This window comes from Ixodes scapularis, unplaced genomic scaffold, assembly GCF_016920785.2.
Source record: "Ixodes scapularis isolate PalLabHiFi unplaced genomic scaffold, ASM1692078v2 PGA_scaffold7__128_contigs__length_106722199, whole genome shotgun sequence".
Classification (NCBI taxonomy): domain Eukaryota; kingdom Metazoa; phylum Arthropoda; class Arachnida; order Ixodida; family Ixodidae; genus Ixodes; species Ixodes scapularis.
The window spans coordinates 102,613,579-102,619,838 of record NW_024609882.1 but is presented as its reverse complement, the minus strand read 5'-3'; positions in this window follow the sequence as shown (position 1 = coordinate 102,619,838).

Below are 6,260 nucleotides of genomic sequence, written 5' to 3'. Positions count from 1 at the left end.
CTCCGTACTTTACAAAGCGTCTCAAATCGCGAAAGACTCTGGTTTGAGGCTTGTCTTTGTCTTTTGTTTCTGTATGTCGCTCTAGTGGGACGCGGGTATTAGGCGACGCGCGAGCTGCCTCCTTGGTCAGCTGCGCGCGCGGCATTACTCCCCCCTTTTAAAAAGTGCATCGCCCCGATGCGCCAAAAAACAAAAAAACAAAATAAAAAGAACGGAAAACTAAAGAGTCATTTGGAACACATAAGGTCCACAGTCCTATCGAACGTAGTACGGCTTCAACCGCACGACGTGGACGACTTCAGGTCATGGCGGGCGGCGTGATGATGTTCTTGTTCCATCGGGCATCACCTCCTAGTTCAGATCTCCAAGTCGACGAAGTATCGTGTGGGGTCCGCTGTCACACTTTGGTGGCAGCGGCGAAGCGCATCTCCCACGGCCTTTCTGAGCATTCTTCTGTATTTCACAGGATTGAACTGCCGGTCTTGAGCTGTTCGGCCCGACTGTCGACAGGACTTCGGAGGGTGTGCCGCTGTCCTGAGGATTGACCTGCCCGTCTTGTGCTGCTCGGCCCGACTGTCCTCGGTACCTCGGAGATCAGCTATCCGTTCAGGATTTAAAATTTCGAGCCAATTTAAGTACGCCAATCAGCGTGTACCGCCACTATCGCTCAAGATCAACGACATCGCTGGAGCGAGGGGCGTTTTCACTCACTTTGGTGGCAGCGGCGCAGCGCATCACCCACGGCCTTTCTGAGCATTCTTCTGTATTTCACAGGATTGAACCGCTGGTCTTGAGCTGTTCGGCCCGACTGTCGACAGGACTTCGGAGAGTGTGCCGCTGTCCCGAGGATTGACCTGCCCGTCTTGTGCTGTTCGGCCCGACTGTCCTCAGGACCTCGGAGATCAGCTATCCGTTCAGGATTTTAAATTTCGAGCCAATTTAAGTACGCCAATCAGCGTGTACCGCCACTATCGCTCAAGATCAACGACATCGCTGGAGCGAGGGGCATTTTCACTCACTTTGGTGGCAGCGGCGGAGCGCATCACCCACGGCCTTTCTGGGCATTCTTCTGTATTTCACAGGTCGGTTACTTTCCTGTTTTAGATCCCCCTTGTAGTTGGCTCTGCTGCTGCTACCAAAGTTGTAACTGTTACGTTGCTGCTTGAGATGACCCGTTGCTATGCCTGTCGAATTGTGTTGCGGGACGACTCTCAGGTCCTTAACTGTGCTGAGTGTGAGTTTGCTTTTCATGTCGGAACTTGCTCTGGGGTAACTGATGCTGTCTTTAAAACAAAACGCGAGTCCTTCAAAAAAAACTGGAAGTGCGAGTCATGTTGGTGTGAGGTTGGTAAGAGCGCTACTGCTGGCCAGGGCCAGAGAGCTGAGGGTGACATGCTTAGGAGGCTGGTGGAGATTGACAGAAAGCTGAGTTTGCTTATTGAGCTGCCGGCCAAAGTCGATGGCCTTGAACAGTCTGTTCAATTGCTCTCAGATCAATTCGATTCCATACAGCGTCGCCTCGAAAATCACGACCAAGAAATTAAATATGTCAATCATAGAGTCGAAAAAATTGAAAAATCCAGCGGACCTCAGGCCCTTGCCCAGCTGCAGCTGGACGTTGATGCACTCGAGTGGCGTAGTAGGCGGCTTAACATTGAGATTCATGGGATCCCTGACACCGACGGCGAAGACCTTTTGAGTAAGGTGAACGACTTAGCAGTGAGACTAGAAGTTGGTACTTTGGCCGGGGAAGACATCTCCGCTGTTCACAGGCTTCCAGCTAGGCCCGGAAGGACACGTGGAATCATCGTGCGCTTCGCGCGTCAGGAGCTGCGGGATACGTGGCTGCCAAAAGGGGAGTCCTGAGAAACAGCGAGGATAGAGTTTTCATCTGTGAAAATATGACCTCCCGCTCTAGGGGACTTCTCTCAGCTGCCAAAGAATGGCTCAAACAATCAGGCTATAAATACGCATGGCATGCGAATGGAAAAATACTCGTGCGTAGAGCGACTGGCGATTCGGCAACAATTATAAAATGCGAGAATGACCTACGTGTCCTACGGTAGATAGTCAGTCACCTCAAGCTGTCTTTCCTTTTTTATTTTTTTTTTTACATTTTATGATTCAGTTGGGCCATACTACTAAAGAACAATGGTTTGCGTCTCTCGGATTACGGAGAGACAGACTGAGTTGTCTGCATATGAATGTGCAGTCTGTAAATAGCAAGTTAACAGAACTTGAAAGTTTCTTTGCTGATGCCGATAAGCATTGGGATGTTATTATGTTGACTGAAACATGGTATTCAAACGATGTTGCCATCTTTCAGTTGCCTCAAAAAAGAACATACTATCTTAATAGAACTTCACGACGTGGGGGTGGGGTTTCACTGCTCTTAAATGATTCAATGTCATGTGAATTGCTGAAAGAGTTTTCTGCTTCAACCGACGATTATGAAGTGTTGTGTGTCGAGACAAGGGATATAATTTTTGCGGTGTGCTATCGGCCACCAGATGGTGCTTTGAATGTTTTTCTTACATTCCTAGAAAATATGTTGGCCTGTGCAAGTTACCGCAGACAAAATGTCATAATAGGTGGTGATTTTAATATCGATATGAATTCTGATAGCGCGAGGAAAAAAGATTTTGAGAGAGCGTTCCTTTCGAATGGGTGTACGAATGCTATTGAGTCATTTACAAGGATTACTGAAACGACGCAAACAACTCTTGATCTTTTCTTAACAAGCTATGATCCATCGTGTATGATTAGTGGAGTTTTGAGTTGTCCAATTAGTGACCATATGCCTGTTTGTTTGTCAGTTCGAACAACCCCCCTTGAAAAGGAAAAAGCTAATACTAACGTAACATTCCAGCTTATTAACGAAAAGACCTTAAGCGAGTTTCAGAAAGAGCTTAAGGACATGTGCTGGGACGAAGTTTTTCAACAAGGAGATGCCAATATAGCTTATAATATTTTCCTCAGCATATTTGTTGCAGCATATAAGAAGCACTTTATCAATAAGGAGCGCAAATTCAATAAGAAATTTCGGAAACCTTGGTTAAAAAAAGAGCTCTTAAGGAAAATTAAGAAGCGGGAGAGGCTTTATCTAACATTTATTAAGAAAAGGATCCCTTCAGACTTGGAAGCGTTTAAGGTCTATCGTAATAAACTAACTAAAGAGTTAAGGAATGCCAAGGAAGCTTACTACATGAACCTCTTTTCTAGCTGTGCAGGGGACGCAGATAAGCTATGGAGCAAGCTAAGTGTAGTCATGAAACGAAAACATAATGTTGAAACAATAGAAAGAATTTCTCTCAATGGACGCGTACTGACAGGAGTTGAACTAGTGAATGCGTTTAACCACTATTTTGTCCATAGAGAACTTGAACTGTGTTCAAATGAGTCTTGTAGTTACTCCCTGTCCGGAAACGAAAGCAGTATTTTTTTACATGCAACCGAAAGTGTAGAGGTATGTTCAACCTTTCTTGGACTCAAGAACTCTTGCAGCCGTGATGCTGACGGTATTCAGATAAGACCTGTCAAGTACGTAATTAATGAAATCGTCCATGTCTTGGTTCATATATACAACTTATGTATTTCCACAGGAACCTTTCCAGACAAAATGAAAGTTGCCAAAGTTACAGCACTGTATAAAAAAGGTGATAGGTTAGACATAAAGAACTATCGCCCAATTTCTATCCTTCCAATTTTCTCGAAATGCTTAGAAAAAGTTATTTTAAATCAAATATCGTCATTTTGTGCAAAATATCAGCTAATAACTAAAGCTCAGTATGGATTCCAAAAAAATAAGTCTGTGGAGCTGGCTCTTCTTGAGCAAAAAGAATATATTTTACAAAACTTCGAGCAGAAGCTTCTGACTTTGGGCATTTTTGTTGATTTTACCCAGGCCTTTGATCATATCGATCACAATATTCTAGTTAAAAAGCTTGAGCGATATGGCATAAGGGGTCTGCCACTTGAGTTCATAAAATCCTATCTCGGCAGAAGGCGACAATTCGTTTTTCTGAATGGCTTAACGTCTAAAAGCAAAGAAATAATCACTGGTGTGCCTCAGGGTAGCATTCTTGGCCCGTTGCTTTTTAACTTATACGTCAATGATATCGTACATATATGTCAACAGGCGAAGTTTATAATCTATGCGGACGATACTAGCACATTTCTATCGTCCAGCTCCTACGCCGAGATAACCAATATGGCAAATGATGTTCTACATAAATTAAGCTCTTGGTCAAAACAGAACCGTCTAAAGGTTAATTCTAATAAAACTAAAGCCGTTTTCTTCTATACAAGAGGAACGCCTATCCCATTGCATCATAACATAAAGTTTAATCACACAAACATCGAAGTTTTGGACACTATAAAAGTGCTTGGCACGTACTTCTCCAGTAACATGCAATGGGACGAGTATGTTAACTTTGTACTACTCAAACTTAGTCAAATAGCTGGTATACTGAATCGAAATAGGTATATTCTTCAGGAATCAGTTAAATTATTAATCTACAATACGCTATTTGTATCTCATATTAACTATTGCCATCTTGTATGGGGCACAACAACAGAATCTAACCTCCATAAATTACACTTAATGCAAAAGAGAATGATACGCGTTATTGCCAATGTCTCATACACCGAACCTACTGACTACCTTTTCAAGAAATATAACATTCCAAAAGTTCATGACATATACCGAAGGAGGCTTATGCGAGATTTTTATTATAGCATTAGGAAAAATACCTCTACACTCTTAGAAATAGGAAACTTAGAAAAAAGACAACCTTCGCATAAAACACCAACTCCAGAACCATGGATAGTTCCTCGTTCTCGGACAAATTATGGTGACCAAATGCTTAAGAATACTTTGCCTCGACTACTAAATTCATTTGAGGAGGCTGGCACCGATATATCCTCTATAACCCCTTCTGAACTGAGATAGCTTTTATGTTCATTTTCTGATACCGGTGCCCTAAGAACTGCCTGAGATGAAAACGAGCTATTTCCTTGAATTGTTTTGTGTTCCTTACCCGACCTAATCATGTTAAATTGCAACTGTATACTAATGTGTGGAGCTGTATCGAATGAGTGAATCTGATTGACCAGGAAGTGTTTTGTTACTGTGTGTGAGTGTTTTGTGAGTCCAATGCTGCCATCATTTAAAGGGGGCCGAGGGCCCCACAAGCTGCGTTTGTAGCTTTTTTCCTCGGCCTCCTCCATTCTGTATGAAATGGAAACCAATAAAGAAAGAAAGAAAGAAAGAAAGAAATACCGTTTCAGGAGTTTCTCACTGAGACCACGGCGGCGAATCGGTGTCCAGACCCATACCCGGTCTCCGGGCTGGAAGTGGACGTCCCGACGACGAAGGTTGTACCGGGTAGCGTCGACACGTTGTTGGTCTTCAATTCGGAGTCGGGCGAGCTTGCGAACTTCTTCGGCTGGTTGAGCAACAACTTGGGCGTCGGGGCTTCCATCGTCAGCTGGTTTGTGGGGTAGCATCGCGTCGAGCATGGTCGTTACTTTCCTGCCATGCACCAGCTGAAAGGGTGTTACCCCGGTGGTCTCTTGCACGACCGTGTTGTAGGCAAATGTAAAGTACGGCAGCACCTCATCCCATGTCTTGTGCTCCACGTCAGTGTACATGGAGATCATGTCGGCGATGGTTTTGTTGAGTCTCTCTGTCAGCCCGTTGGTCTGCGGGTGGTACGCCGTGGTGCGCCGGTGGCTGGTGTGGCTGGGACGAAGGGTTTCTTGCGTCAGCTGGGCCATGAACGATGATCCACGGTCTGAGATCAGAACTTCGGGAGCGCCGTGCCGTAGGACGATGGATTCGATGAAAAACTTGGCGACTTCCACAGCAGTCCCTTTAGGAAAGGCTTTCGTTTCGGCGAATCGTGTGGGATAATCTGTGGCGACGATTATCCATCTGTTTCCTTGCGTCGATGGTGGGAAAGGACCAAGTAGGTCCATTCCGATCTGCTGGAACGGCGCGGTCGGGGGAGCAATCGGCTGCAGGTGACCTGCCGGCTTCGTCGGTGGTTTCCTGCGTCGCTGACACTCGTGGCATGATCGAGTGTAGAGGTGAACGCTCTTCGGTAGCCTCGGCCAGTAGTGCTTTTCTCGAATCCTGGCGAGCGTTCTGGCCAAGGTGTCCAGCCGTTGGGTCGTCATGGCATCCTTGGAAGATCTCTTCTCGAAGGCTGGAAGGAATAACCAACAGCCACGCTATGCTGTTGTTGATGAAGTTCTCT